Source organism: Uranotaenia lowii, chromosome 3 (genome assembly GCF_029784155.1).
Source record: "Uranotaenia lowii strain MFRU-FL chromosome 3, ASM2978415v1, whole genome shotgun sequence".
Classification (NCBI taxonomy): Eukaryota; Metazoa; Arthropoda; class Insecta; order Diptera; family Culicidae; genus Uranotaenia; species Uranotaenia lowii.
The window spans coordinates 175,440,486-175,457,214 of NC_073693.1; the positions used below are offsets into that span (position 1 = coordinate 175,440,486).

General features: G+C 36.7%; 1 protein-coding gene across 1 annotated transcript in view; it reads right to left on the reverse strand.

Moving 5' to 3' along the window:
• The window catches only part of LOC129758667 (DNA-binding protein D-ETS-3), a 282,355-nt gene extending 266,074 nt beyond the window's left edge, over nt 1–16,281 (reverse strand). Inside the window, exon 1 of the mRNA XM_055756237.1 lies at nt 15,097–16,281. The gene's annotated coding sequence lies outside the window, so the exon portion shown is untranslated. The remainder of the gene's footprint in view (nt 1–15,096) is intronic.
• Nucleotides 16,282–16,729: the final 448 nt, after the last annotated feature.

Sequence of the window (16,729 nt, forward strand, 5' to 3'; positions counted from 1 at the left end):
TATCGAGGACTAGCTATTTTGTCTTTCCCAAACTCTTTGAATCTAAAATAAATATAATAAAGAGCAAACAACATGTTTTCATCAAAGGGCGCTCTACTGCATCAAATCTTCTAGAATTCGTTAAATATGTTATCAATTCTATGAACAAAGGCTTTCATGTTGAGGCAATTTATATCGACTTTAGCAAAGCTTTTGATTGCATTGACATACCCCTTTAAATCATCAAATAAAAAAAATGGCTTTCCTACAAATCTCCTCTCCTGATTACAATCATTCTAAACGGATGGAACACAAATCGTTCGTTTCCAAAACGAAATATCCAAATCTGTAGTTGTAACCTCTGGTGTGCTTCAGGGGTCTCATTTAGGACTTCTTCTCTTCAAACTGTTCGTAAATGATATTTCCTTTATTTTTAAACGGATTGTATAACTGATATACGCCGATGATGAAAATGAAAACAACCAAAGATGATGAGACATTTCAAAACGAAATCAATGTTTTCTTTGAATGGTGCAACAAAAGTTTACATCAAAACAATATCATCAATAAAGCAAATTGCATATTAGGATTTGTTAAGCGTTTCAGCAAACACTTTCAAGACACCATAAAGTCACTTTATATATTCCATGTATTGTTGCATCATATGGAATCATTATTCAAATATTTACGAGCAATATGTCTCAAATCTGTTCAAAAACAATATTTGTTAATGCGCTACGTAATATCAATTAGACCACTTTTCCTTCCCCATCAGATTAATCTCGTTGCGAGCTTTGTGACATAGAACCTCTCAGTAAACGCAGGGATTTTTGTCAAATTGCGTTTGTAAATTATGTTGTTACACGAAGAATAGACAGTCCTTAATCACCTTAAGCTAATTTTTTTTCTGTGTATAAATAATTTATTTTGAAAACCTGGTTAATAAAAAACGAGCGTGTGACCTTTTTTTATAGTTGGTTCAAAACGTAATTGATTTTGAGTATTTTATTTGAACCGTGAATTGAATGTTCATTTTAAATTTTAAATGAATTTTCTAGTATTAATACATTTTAAATGAACGCTAATCGCATCGCTTGCATGTCTGCCGCCATTGTGCTCATTCTGGATCCGACCACTGTGTGACAAATAATAAGAGCAGCATGGATCAAGGTGGAGCGTACGACTAGCCACGGGAAGCCGAGTAAGTAAAACATAATTTTTTTTAGAACTTAAAAGAAATAATTAGCTTTTAATTTATTGGCCTTAGCGGTGAAAAGTGATGTCCTTTTTAGTAGGGACCAGAGCATAAATTTTTCAAGCATCACAGTTGACATGATTGCTGATTTTCCTTCACCATCACGTTTCAGGTCTCATTTGGCTACTAGTCAAGCTTCAAAAGACTGGAAAACCTAGACCGTCGTCATGGTTTTCTCCTCGCGTGAGTAACGTTGTTTTTCAAACCGCGATCGTCAAAGCAAGTTTGATCTAGTCAAAAACCGTCGAATCTAAAAGTTTGCGAGTTTTGAATTACTGGTTGTGAAGATGAACGGTTTGATCAGAACAAATAAAAGAAGATCGGAGAAACAAACTGTTGCTGCTCAAATTGAACCATTCCTCAGCTTGGAGAATGGGCGGTTCTGGTGTCGCTTGCTGCCGACCGGGTTGTGCTGCTATTCGCAGCCGGAGGACAAGTTGGATGCCTGGAACATGAAAAGACACATGGAGACCATGCACCCGGAAGCAGCCCTAACAGCTGGGTTAAAAAATTCAGAAAAAGTTTCCAAATGTGCAAGAACCCCCACAAAAGTTGCAGTGGCCATCAATAAGCAACAATACATTGAAGGTTGCTTAAAAATGATCACTACCCATAATCTACCATTTGCGTGTTTTGAGTGGGATGGGCTAAAGATGATTTTAGACCCAATTGGAGATGCCTTGTCAGTGACCATCAATAAAAGCAATATCAAAGTTCATATGAAGAACGTTGCTGAGCAAGTGCAAAGTTTTATAAAGGAGGAGGTTAGGGGGAGGCTCGTGTCCCTTATGTTTGATACAGCATCGAAACATCATAGGCACATTCTAGGAATTGCGTGTCAGTTTGAAAAAAAATGGGGTGCAATTAATTCGATCATTAGGTAAGTTAAACTGAAATAACTATGAACAATACTTCCGAATTTAACCGGCTGATTTCAAAATCATTCATTTTTGTAGGCATGATTGAGGTCCGAGAAAGTTTAACTGCGAGATGACATCAAGCTACATCAAGTATATTCAGCGACCGTGGATAACGGTGCAAATATGATCGCTACAATAAATAATCTGCAACATGATCTGAACAACGGAAATCAAAACTTCCACGAAGAGGACCCTGGTTTATCGGAATCGGCTGATTCCATTATTGAATCGTTATCTATGGAATTTCAAACAGAAATTTCCTTAATCAGATGTGCTGTCCATACCCTACAACTAGCCATAAACGATGTCATCAAACAAAGTAGCGAACATCTGAAGAAAATTACTGAAATGGTTAAGTAAGATAACCTTCAGGACAAAATACACCTTTTTCTTTGACATCAAAAATGCAACTCGCGCCCCGCTATGGTGTCCAACCAGATGGGGTGGAAAATATCTGATGTTGGATGCAATTTCAAAACGGAAATCTTTTTATGAAGACCTTGGCAAAACCTACCCCGAGCTAGGTTAATTGATGTTAGATCATTTAAAATTCAGATATAAAATTTTCGATACTTTTCAGAACTTCCTGCCGAGGACTGGAGCTTCATTGACAAGTTTTTAGAAGCTTTCAAGCCAGTGTATGAGCTTACATTATGCCTTCAAAAAAAAACATGTTTCGCTTAACGATTTCTACCTGAAATGGTTAATGGCTTCGATGGAAGTTGAGAGCCATAAACACAATCCATACTGCGTTCAGCTCAGCGTTGCGATGGAAATACGATTGAAAATGCTAATGCAAAATAATGCAATGAAAGCAGCTTTATTTTTGGATCCGAGATTAAACTATCCTGGATCAAATCTTTTTGAAACGGTTGCAGAAAAAGAAGCCATCAAAGTAATGTATCGTTGAAAATTCAAAAACTTTATAATCATTTGAATAATTTTTTAGACTTTCATCAAGGAAACTTGGAATCGGTTGGAGCTTCTTCGAAATGTTCCTGGGCACTCTAGCTCCATTCTGAATGTTGGTTCCACCACTGAACCTAGGCTGGAGTCCAATATAGATAGTTACATTACGCAAAAACTAGGAGGTCCGTCATTTGTTGCTGGTAGACTATTCAATTCTTTTGATGCTCAATTATATAGTTTTGAGTGTGAGAGTCGCCTACCTAGCGATACGGATGTGATGGCTTATTGGGCAGGCAAGAAACACACGCTGCCAGATCTGTTTTCGGTGGCATCGATTGTTCTGTCCGCCCCATCCAATCAAGTGGCCGTGGAACGTGCTCTTAGTCTTATTTTTTCGGACCATAGAACAGGCCTCACGGCAGAATCTCTCGACAACATTCTTTTGTTGAAATTGAATAAGGACATTTTCGAGATGATCATACGTAATACGAGAGAATTTACCAATATTGTTTCATAGCCATATCTCACTTACTACTATTTTTCATTTGATCAATATATTTAATTAACTTCACGACTTTTTTTGTATAGTTCCTTAATAAAAATTGGTTTTATAATGATGTTTTTTCTTGGTTGTTTAGTAAATCCTTATTTAGCATTTCCCGAAATTTCACTTCCAAATCATAATCATGTTCCAGCGACGATTAAATTAACATTATTTATGGATTAATATTTCATAAATACAGTACGGAGGAAAAAAATGAAGTCTTAGAAGTTGAACCCAACTAAAACTTAATGCTTGCGACAGTGAAATCTAAAATTCAACATCCTACTTTTGAAATCAATAAAATCTTCCATTTAGAATAAAGAAAGAAACTCCACTCTTCCTGAATCCCTTTTTTTTTTATTTTCAACCGATCGACTAAAAAAATAGATTCTTGTTACTTGCGGCTATCAAGTTTCGAAAGAAAATTCTTCGCACAAGTGAAAGAAGATTCTTAGTACCGCAAGGTCGGACATTGTACTTCTATCGGTGTTGTTCTTGATTGCGATTATCGTTGATGTTTCGTTCGATTATGCCCTGAGTCAGGTATATGCTGAACTGATTTTAGAAACGGAGACGTTAATCAGACCATTTTCATTCCGTTGTTTCCAGTCCGTTCTGTTTCTGCGGTTTGAAGTTTAAATTTTTCCAAATTTGGGTTCCATCACGGCTAATAACACTAGTTTACAGCATTTTTGAACTCAGTAAACTGAAGGTCATTTCCAATGTGAAATCGGGCGCTGAATCCGAAAATGAAATTCAAAAAAATCTCAGTAGAACCGTTTTTGAGTTATGCTCCAAATATGAAATTTCGAAAAAATTAAAAAAGTTCTTGTACTTAGATTAAAATATCTCGGACGGCATAACAGTAATTTGAAATCCCTCTTTTGCATATTGAAGGTGAATATGTTTTCTATCGATCATCTGAACATTGTTTTTGCGTTTGACCAACAATATTGTTGATATTAGTGACTTTATGAGAAAAAAAATTATAAAATACGCAGTTTTTTAGAGAAAATTTTGATTCAACGAAAGTTTTAGACTCGATGATAACATTTAAAAAATCTGATTTTCTTTTGCGCTTAAATGTCAATTTAAAACAAAGATTTCAAGTGGTTATTTATCAAAATCGGTTGAAAATTGAAGAAGTTATGGCTACTTTACCATAACTGAAATTTTTGGAGTTTTTAATAATTTAACGAACCGCAGTACACTTATCATAGTATAGGAAGAATGAAACATGATAAATCACACTCGCTTCAAGTCAAAATTATTAATTAGTTTACCAGAAGGTCACATGCCAAGTTTCAGGAAGATATGACCATAGGGAGGGGTTGCTTAAGTCTCAAACGTGAATAATATTTTGAGGTATTTTGCCCGGAAGGAACGAAAAATACTGGTTTTTCATCAATAACTTTTTTCATCACTAGCTGATTGTTTTTTATGGTTGATTTTCTTAAAGCCTAAGTTGCGACAAATATTTCACCCGAAGACTGTAACTCGATTGGATTTGAAGAAGAAAAGTTATTGCGGTTCAAAGATTGTATTTTGGTCGAAAATTGTCGTATAAAACGCAATGGGTAAAAAGTACTCATTGCGAGTTGGACAAAATTTGCGGCCTTTGAACCGCAATAACTTTTCTGTTTCAAATCCAATCGATTTACAGTCTTCGGGTGAAATATTTGTCGCAACTTAGGCTTTAAGAAAATCAACCATAAAAAACAATCAGCTAGTGATGAAAAAAGTTATTGATGAAAAACCAGTATTTTTCGTCCCTTCCGGGCAAAATACCTCAAAATTTTATTCACGTTTGAGACTTAAGCAACCCCTCCCTATGGTCAGATCTTCCTGAAACTTGGCATGTGACCTTCTGGTAAGCTAATTAATAATTTTGACTTGAAGCGAGTGAGATTTATCATGTTTCATTCTTCCTATACTATGATAAGTGTACTGCGGTTCGTTAAATTATTAAAAACTCCAAAAATTTCAGTTATGGTAAAGTAGCCATAACTTCTTCAATTTTCAACCGATTTTGATAAATAACCACTTGAAATCTTTGTTTTGACCTGACATTTAAGCGCAAAAGAAAATCAGATTTTTTAAATGTTACCAACGAGTCTAAAACTTTCGTTGAAACAAAATTTTCTCTAAAAAAATGCGTTTTTTATAATTTTTTTTCTCATAAAGTCACTAATATTAGCAATACTGTTGGTCAAACACAAAAACAATGTTCAGATGATCAATAGAAAACATATTCACCTTCAATATGCAAAAGAGGGATTTCAAATTACTGGTATGCCGTCCGAGATATTTTAATCTAAGTACAAGAACTTTTTTAATTTTTTCGAAATTTCATATTTGGAGCATAATTCAAAAACGGTTCTACTGAGATTTTTTTGAATTTCATTTTCGGATTCAGCGCCCGATTTTACATTAAAAATGATGGTCAGCTAATCAAGTTCACGATTTTTTTAAAATTTTGTAAACTAGTGTAATTGAGTTGAACTTTTTGGCGTCAAATCGAATGTTTCAATTTTTGAGGTGGTCGGATTAATCCTAGGGGGGCCGCACGGCGTTATTATTCAATCTGCTTAATAATACAAATTTTCACTCACTGTCACAATGACGACGATGTACTAAAGGTGACTATGATTATATTGACGCCTCATTCGACGGAAGGTAGATTGCTAGAATGTTACTTGGTAACTCATCTGAAGGAACCTCGTTTGAGTACGACTGCTTTAACTTCGTCATAGTCATGGTTTCCTGATAAGTGATGGTGAGTTTTCTACACCCTGGTAGGGACATCTAAGATTATGACCTTTTTTTTATAAACAGTACCGTTCATAATTGTATAAGGGTATATACGGACGATAGTATTGGCGAAAAATTGGCCTTAGGCCTCAGCCATAACCTCAAATTTTGATTTGCTGGCGGCCTCACCAGTGATTCAAAGTGCGTTACTAAAATCAGATTTTGCTAGTTTTAAACTAGTAATAATATTTCTGAATTGATTAAAATTTTTAACTATCACCAGCTAAACGTTTGAATTCATTACGGGGCGTCCTTAAATGGATGAAGATAAGCCATCTTTTGCTAATGAATTGTCAAGGGGAATTCAAAACATCTGAAATATATTATTATGTACTGCTTGGTAGGTTAAAAAAATTTCTAACTTCTAAATAAAGGCAAAATCATTTACTCTTACAAACAAGTAAATTAATGAAAGTCCCGTCTATGTTGACTTTGAAAATAATCGCCTACATGCTCTGATTCTTTTGAACATATCCACGTAATTCGCTACATCGTTTAAGTGTGCGATACAGACAGTTGTTATTTCTTTCAGATAAATGATGCGCTTAATTTCACATACAAGTAGAAATCTGCGAGGAAGTAGCAAATTCTCAGTACTCATAAAATAGTTTTCAATAACAATGCAATTAAAAAATTTAATCATTTTCCAAATACAGTGAGCGAAATAAGAATAGCACCACTATGTGTTTTGATTGTTAAAATATGAATGATTGAAAATTACGAAAATTTTCTTCCACAGTTTTTTCTGAATTGCTTAACGGATACATCAAGCATAAGTTTACTTTTTTTGGACGTAGCAATTGGCGTTGAGGACCAAAAATGTGAAAAAACGGTGCGAAATAAAAATAGAACCACTTGAGTTTTTCTAACAAAAACAAGATATTTTTCAAAAAATTACTGTGTGAAAGTGAATAATAATGCTCCTACGAGTTATTTGAATACAGAACTACATTTTAGGAGTTTTCCAGAATTCCAACGGTTTTCAAAGGTTTTGAAATGGGGGTTTTAAGAGATGCTCCTCTAGCGTTAAGGAATTAGACATTTGAGTTGTAATTCTTTATCAAATTACTAACTTTCTTCATTTAAATGACGTGAAATGATGAAACAAACATTCGGGATTAATTTTTAATCAGAAAAAAATAGGATGGAGATCAAAAACTCTAATTTTGTTCAGTAAATCATACTTTTTCTCAGTTTCAAGTCGTAGATGGCAGCACTATCTTGCAGTTAAAACCAAATTTTGTCTCAATATCGATCTTCCAGGTTTATTTAGGCCCATATTCATCATTTTGAGGTATTTTTCCATCATAGTTTTGTGGAAGTTCACGCTGCAGAAAGCTTTTTCGGTTTTGCAAAAGAATCACCAGCACAAAAATGTAAAACCGCCAAAATTCCTGCTCACCTCAACTTCCAATACAATTGCAAATCATACAAATAATACTGCTAGCCGTCTGGTTCATCAAGCTGCATCGCAAAGTATAACTTTATTCTGATAATCGGTCCAAAGAATTCACTGTTAGTGACCTTGATGCAATTTTATTTTTTTTTTGGATTTAGCGATCTTAAAATTTCCAAAGCGTTCACACGGTACATGTATTTATTTCTTGACCAAAATCATCCAGCTCTCCCTTATCAATCCTGGATATTCGAAAATGGGCATGAATTTGGTTAAATGGCAAGATAGTGCTGCCTCCTATGACTTAGAACTAAAGAAATAGTGTTTGACTATTAAAAAACATTACTATTTTTAAATTCCAACCTGCTTTTTGGATTCAAACGCAGACTCAAATCTATGTTTCATCATTATGCATCATACTTATGAATGTTAATGAAGAAATCAAGCAGTTTGATAAAGTTTCATAGCTCAAATATCTAATTCCTTAACGTTAGAGGAGCATCTCTTAAAACCCCAATTTCAAAACCTTTGAAAACCTTTGGAATTCTGGAAAACTTCTAAAATGCAGTTATGTATTCAAATAACTCGTAGAAGCATTATTATTCACTTTTACACAGTAATTTTTTAGAAATAATCTCGAGTTTGTTGGAAAAGCTCTACACCCAAAATTCAGCCTCTGTGCCAATGGCGTGTAGTCAATTACATAGCATCATTGGTACAAGAAGATAACGCGACCGGTGCTGATTCGATTTGCTCCCACCGGCATTAATCTCCCAAGTTAACCGAATTGCGTATGTCTGAAAGAAACAAAATAAAAACGCTTTCACGTCCCTCCCTATCAAAAAAATCAAAACATGAACATCTGTGTACTGCTTTTCCACAGGGCGAATTTATCGATATCAGTACCGTAAAACGGGGTAACATTGATCACCGGGGTAACTTTGACCAACTATAAATTTTTCCACATTATCATCAATAACTCAGTCTATAGTTTGAATTTTTGAAAACTATTTTCTACGTTTGAAAGCCTATAAATTGAGTATCAAATAGGCAAAATTTGGTTTGTATTTGAAATTTTTTGTGCTAGTAAAAATGTGATTTCAAAATCTTAAAAAATCTATTTTTACAAGGCTCGCAAACAAACAGCTCTCCTGATGATACCAAAAAGCATTTAGAAGCAAACGGGTTGTTGAATATGAATGAACAACTTTTTTCTTTGTACACCCATTGAAGAGGTTGCAAAAATCCAATGCCTATTTAGCAAATCTCTGTGCCGATAATGCGCTGAAGTGTGCACTGTGCCGAAGACGGTATGTTTGAAAAACCGTAACTGGCATAAGGACTCGGCTCCCAACCAAAATGCTGACCAATATATTCAAGCGAAACAAGAAAAACATTTTATGGGATTTCCTTCCTATTGGATAATTCATCCCACAAACAAGAAAATAAAAATTCAAACCACAGCGTTGTAGTGAGAATCGAACTCAAATCACCAATTGTATCGTCTTGCCAGTCCGACATTCTAACCAGTGTACTATTCGAGCTTCATGCAGGACGAAGTATATTTGTCATAGGCTTTCTGTTACCGATCAATCACAAAAAAACGTACAACGGCGGCTTCCCGGCGTTTGGCCTCCTTTCAATGCATTCCTTTGTCTTAAGATGGAAACGGGAAAGGGAACGGGAAACCCATTGAATGAGAACTGTGCTTTGCTTACTGCCTGCTATTACATACACACGCTACATATACACAGCTGCTAAAGCCGGGCAGCTTGGCCGGTGTTTTTTTTTTTTTTTTTGTTAATTCTTTATTTGAAACGGCTCATACCTTTAGGCTTTAAGGAGCCAAACTCTTTTTGTTTTTTTTTTACAATAGTTTGCTTACTTCTAGTTCACTTTTTTTTTTAAAGAAAAGAAAATAGATAGGGAAATATGAAAATAAAAAGAATTATAGACGAAGATCAATAGCTTTAAGGAAAAGATATATTTCGAACATGTAGTCCAAGTCTATCACTGCCAGCACATCTCTCACTGGAACATAGGGTGGTTTTCCTCGGGCCCGAAGGGAGTCTATGAAATTCGTTCTAGCGACAAGATGGACCTCGCACGACCAAACAATATGCTCGATGTCGTGGTAACCTTGGCCGCAACTACACAAATTGCTGCCAGCAATATCAAAACGATAGAGTACCGCGTCTAAGGAACAATGATTGGACATGAGACGGGAAAATATACGAATAAAATCCCGACTCAGGTCCAATCTATTAAACCATGGTTTAAGGCTTACCCTTGGGATAATCGAGTGCAGCCACCGACCATCCTCATCCTCGTCCCATTTGCGTTGCCAGTTGACAAGAGAGTTTCTTCGAACTAAAAAGTAAAATTCGTTGAAGGCGATTTCACGCTGATACGTGTCACCTTCCATCGCCCCCACCTTTGCCAGAGAGTCTGCCTTCTCATTACCCTCTATCGAACAATGGGAGGGAACCCAAACAAAGGTGATGGTAAAGCGACGTTTTGATAAAGCACTCAAACTATCCCGTATCTTCTCGAAGAAGTATGGCGAGTGCTTTCCCGGTTTTATTGAGTGAATTGCTTGAACAGAACTCAGACTATCCGTTACAATAAAGTAGTGCCCGACTGGCCTTGAAGCGATACTGTCCAAAGCCCAATGAATTGCTGCTAACTCTGCTATATACACAGAGCATGGTGACTCGAGGCTGTAAGAGGCGCTAGATATTTCGTTGAACACTCCAAATCCTGTTGATTCCTCTATAAGTGATCCATCAGTAAAGTACATTTTATCAGCATCGACGTGTCTATATTTAGCTTCGAAAATTCTTGGAATCAGAAGTGGACGATGCGGATCCGGGATTCCACGAATTTCCTGCTGCATAGACAAATCAAACTGGACAGAAGAATTATCGTAGTCTGGGCTACAAACACGAGCAGGAGAATACGAAGAAGGGTTTACCTGCATTGACATGAGGACATGGTATATAGACATAAATCTTGTATGAAAATTTTGCTCAAGTAACCTTTCAAAATTAACGATCACCAATGGGTTCATGACCTCACACCTGATGAGGAACCGAAGTGATAGTAGATTGAATCGATCTTTCAAAGGGAGTATGCCTGCCAAAACTTCAAGACTCATGTTGTGCGTAGAGGGCATACAGCCCAAAGCGATGCGAAGACAACGGTATTGGATACGCTCGAGTTTTATGAGGTGAGTTTTGGCAGCCGACTGGAAACAGAAGCTACCATATTCCATAACTGAGAGGATAGTTGTTCGATACAATTTTAAAAGATCTTCTGGATGGGCTCCCCACCAGGTGCCAGTGATTGATCGGAGAAAATTGATTCTCTGTTGGCATTTTCCTTTCAGATACTCAATGTGTGCTCTCCAGGTACATTTGGAATCAAACCAAACCCCAAGATACTTAAAACACCTTTGGCCGGTGTTGTTTGCCGGTAAATTGAAGGAATGTTTTTGTTGTTGCTTTTGCTTCATACACACGCACAGCTTAGCCGTGTTTGCTGGTGGATTGAATTAGAAGGATGTTTTTGTTGTTGCTTTTGCTACATTCACACGCACAGTGCTCGGTTCGCTGGCTGCCTGGTGTTGGCCAGTATTTATTTCCATCCTTCTTCGGCTTGTGATGCGATGGGGAGAGACGCGAAAACGTTTTTATTTTGTTTCATTCAGACATACGCAATTCGGTTGCCCTGGGAGGTTAATGCCGGTGGGCGCAAATCGAATCAGTGCCGGTCGCGTGATCTTCTTGTACCAATCATGCTATGAAATTGACTACACGCCATTGGCACAGAGGCTGAATTTTGGGTGTATATGTACAGTTATAGTGATATTTTTACAGTCATTTAATGGTATTTTTTTTATATTTGAAATATAAGGACATTTTCAAAAAGTAAGCCCTTATTGGAAAAATGGATAGGAACCCTATCAAATGGTTAATTTTGAAAAAAAAATTAAAATGGAAATAGTGGGGGGTTCTAGGAGAACATGTGAAGGTATAATTTCATTTGAATTTAGAAGCTCAGACTATTTAGCAATTGTTTTAATTTTTGCCCCTAAATGTATGCAGCATCATTGTTCTTTTTCCGATTATAAATGTTTTTAAACGAAAACGTTAAAAAGCAAGAGAAAATTGATAAACTAGCATTTGTAGACATTATGAAGGTGTTTTGCATCCTTTATGATCAAGAAAACTCAAAAAAACCGTCAAAATAGAAACTGATCAATGTAACCCCAAAACATCAAATTCTGAACAGAGACGAAATCTATTTTTTAATCAAATTTAAAGTAGTCTAATAAATTTCTACAACCATGTTTTACGTTCACAGTAGTCCAGTACTGGTTTTCAAAATATGAAACATGCCTAATTCCCTTAACAGAAAAAAATAATTTAGAAATATTGAAAAAAAGTGATCAATCTTACCCCGGATTACGGTACCGGAAAATCGCGTTTATCGTGCGCCCTTCTCAAAAATAGATTCTGTTTTCCCATGGTTTGAGGTTACGGCTGAGGCCTCCTGCCAAAGTGGTGTTCGTGTAGAACTGTCAATATATCCTAATAGAAATTGGAAACTCGCGCTCTGTCATGTGGACTTTGAACGTCTATAACTTTTTTCTCTGCGTAGGATCAAATTTTCTGCGTAAGATAGATCAACTATCACACTATCATATCACAAAATTCAAAAATTCTATAAATATCGCATTTTTAGGTTCATGCCTGAAAAATTGTACATCACGTAACGTTAATCCCATTGATAGAACTTTTCAAAAACTTCAGACATGTTAACCGGGTAGAAAATAATTTAGCACTACCAGAAAACACCCAAAATAGGGTAGGTAGACCCAAAAACCAGACAACGGCACAACTGCCGAGCATTCGGAGGTTTTTGCTACCTAGTAGTAGCTTACCTAACCCGGACAATATAAGGGAGGGAAACGATACACATTCATCAATCGAAAACGTTCACTGAAGAAGGTAGTAAGTTGCTATCGAAATACTGGTATATGAACTTTTCATTTACCGTGGTTGAATTAAAAGGAATTGCTTTAATTCAGTTAATTCATGTTAACTTTATATTTCAAAAATCACTCTGCAAAATTTCAATAAAAAGTGTTGCGTAGTTTCTGAGATATCGCAGGTTGAATGGTAAAAGTCCAGAAAGTCCGATTTTCGTAGAACAACTGTATCACTGGCCACACAACCTTTAGAAAGCTCAAATTTTGTGATATGATAGTGCGATAGTTGATCTATCGAACGCAGAAAATTTGATAAAAAAATATCATCAGAGTAAAAAGTTATGGAAGTTCAAAGTCAAAGTGACAGTGCGCGTGCTTCCAATTTCTATACAATTATGAACGGTACTGTAGATGGATAGAAAGTTAGATGAAATGAAAGATGGTGAAAATGAGCGGGTAGGATTTATTTAGAAGCATTACCATCATCACATATCAGATTTTTGCGATGAAGTGATTTTCAGTGAATTTTCAGATGAAGTGATAGATACAGATAGAGTTGCATCTACCACCACACATTAGTAGGCCAAGCGAAACTTGCAGTGCGGACGAACCTTCGTAACCTTCTATCCATCTATATAAAAATTTCATAATCTTTAGATGTCCCTACTAAAAAGGAATTTTCAGGCCGATAAATTAAAGCTACAAAGTTCAGTTTTTAGAAGCCATTAAAGTTAAAAAAGTGTTGCATGATGCCCCAGTAGCCGGTATCATAACAGTGGCTTTCCAAGCAATCTAATGTATCATTTATTAGTTACTTGCTCAGCCTAAAACGTGCTGAACATTCTTCGTTTGATATAATTGAGAAAAACGTAGAACTGAAAACCGCATGACAACGCATAATGAGTTTAGTCAAATTTCCACCGTTTTACACGTAATTCTGTGTATAATTTAAGGCTAAGTTTGGCAGATTTCTGATTTTTTCGGCCCTCACACTTATGTTAATTGTGAAATATTACGTGTGGTGTATAAATTCAGGTATGAAACAATCGTTCAATTTTCTTGATACTTTTTACTATCCAGCAAAAGAAGTTTCTTCGCCAAATTAGTCACCATTTATTCTTCTCTTCTCACTTTGCTGATCTTAACGATCGTTTAACGGGCGTTTTAACACTACCACAGAGAACAGACGTACAAGCTGGCCCACGAAACTTGTGTGAAATTTGCTACGTTCGTTTTGAACCAATTTTTGTTTTATAGCTGGGTCACCAGATGTCTCCAAACACACCAAAGAAAACTGTCAAAATCAAATCAAGAAAAAAATCAAAATTTTGGTCAGTTTTGAACAGGTTGTAGGAACTGTTTGGCATGTTTCAAGAAAATTGCTGTTAAAGTTTCGTAACCCTTTCGTCCGGTTGCATAATGGAAAAATATCTTAAAAGTTAATCGCTTTTTCCTTCAAGTTAGAAGTGCTAAATTTTTGACAATGAGATGCAAATGTGATACTTGAGAGTAACACGCTTTGAGATGTCTAGAATCAGTTCTGATGAATAAGACTGATATCGTCAATAATGTTCTTAATTGACTGGATATAGCTGGTTTGTCCTCTGGCGATGATCATTCAAAAAGTGCAAATCGATAGTAAAACTGTTAGTTATTTTGACTGCCTCAGTAGTGCATGAATAAATGAATGAATAAAAGTTTATCACCGGTAGTTTTTATACGGTTTTTATTTACTGACTTTTTTATTTTTAAATTTAAGCAACGTTTCGGGTTACTCTGGAGGACATCTGATGGGTAAAGAAAAGTAACCCGAAACGTTATGTAAATAAAAAAAAATGATTTCACTCCCCGAAAAAGTCATTAAACAAAAACCATATGAAACAAAGGGAGTGAAATTCTGTCCAGTCAAAAGTAACTGTTATTGCATTTATTCAGCAGTAAAATGAACCCGTCTGTTTTAGAGCAGCGGCATTAGTTTAATTATTGATGAGTTCATAACGATTATTTACGCCTTTTCGAAAACTGGGCAAATTTGATTTGTAACTTTTGAACGGCGCAATAGATGGCACAGTTTCAAGTCAATTTTCAACGTATTTTTTGGATTCAGCATTTGGAATTTTACACACTTTTTGGAAGATTTTTTGTTCGAGCTTGTACGTCTGTTCTTTGTGACACTACTTATTTGTAGTTTTTCTAAGCTACATTTTTCTAGGAATGATATAAAATACATCGTCTGTTTTATAAGCCTCTTTACTGCCTAACTCAACAGACAATACATCAAACACTCACCTTATTTTATATGTTCTTGTAGGTTTTGTCGATTTCAATATTTCACTTTTGCCGTTAGTTTATAAATGGAGAAGTTTTTGAAATAAAAAAAACACCGCGATCAATTGAAAATGCCGGTTTCCTTTTTTTAAATTATGACACTGCACAAATTTCCTAGAAGTCACTGGAAGTCATTCACTATCTCACTGCTGCCAAAGTCTTCTTCCGTTGTTGCGATCGTAAGGGCTTGGGTGAGGTTTTTTTTTGTTTTGCTCATTCAACCGTAGTTTACAATCCCCTTGGCATCGAGCAAACGACAACAGCCTGTTTCCTTGTTTTGCATCAGTTACAAGAAGAACACTACAAACCACTTGCTGCTTTTACTATTTCTGTTTCGCTGTTCGATGCAAAAATCTATTAATAATAGATAAGTTATCGCGCTTCACCGATCGACAAATCACCAACTTCTTTCTGGAGCCACCATGCTTTCCTCGTTAGATGTTTGTGTTTGCTGCTGCTGCAGGATGCACCTTTGCGGCTCGATTCTTTTCACCAGGGAACGTACCGGGTTCCCGGAACTCCAATCGATGACATTGGCGACGGAAGAAAATGGCAGTTAGGAATAAACACAGAACTATCAGAAAAAATTACACTCTTTTTTGCTACACTTTATTCACTGCTGTTTTCTCGTCCTATCTTTTGTGAACTCAACGTTGCTTTGACATAATTTCCACGTCCGGCTGCATCTGAAGCAACAAGAGCAAGAATCTCCTACCGAGTTGGAATGGTATCGAAATGTGGAAGATTGTTTTTTTTGCTATGTGTGTCACTATTTGCCAGGGAGGCCTTTCGGCGGAGGTAAAGCTTCCCGAATCGGAATAGTGCCTACCGGTGGTATTTGCCTGTGCTTCTATTGCACTGCACTGATGGCCATATAGAGATGCACGTGCACTCAACTCTGGTCAAACTGGTCGTTCCCCGATGGGGTTTGCCTTTGGATCGGATTTAACTTGACTCGCCAGGAGCCGTCCGTTGTTGTACGGTGGACACTGGCAGGATGAAAAAAAAGTAGTAGAACCACCATACAAAGGAACAGCAACAAAAAACGGGAACTGCTAAACCACACTACTCCGCAACACGGTACAAATCATTTATTGGTAAATTCCGGAGCGTCGGAGCGAAAGACCTTGGCCGATGTAAAGTGGATATCCGTTTGGAAAGACTGCCAGCAAGTGGGACAGACCATACCCTCGGCCCGAAAAGAAGATCATCCGCTCTTTTGGGGTTTGTGGAATGTCCGCCGTTTTTGACGTTGTTCCCATTCCGATTTTTCCTCGCATTTTCTGCCGTCGACATTATTCCAAGAAGAAGCTCCCTGATCTTCCCAAAACGGCGGCGCACTCACGTGGAATTATCGGCATACACAGCAGGAAACACGTGTCTCCAAACCCGAGAGAGAGCAAGAGGGAAAGAAGACACCAAACACCAGGGCACTCACCGAAGCCTCATTCAAACAAGGACGATGATAATGGAGGGCGTGGCCTAATCTGTTCTATGGCGATGGCCCCTCTGCCAAACTTTGTTGTGCTGTGACTGTGTGTTGGTTTTCTCTAACCAATTCTCTTTTATCCTAGACCCAGTCCCAAGCCATCAG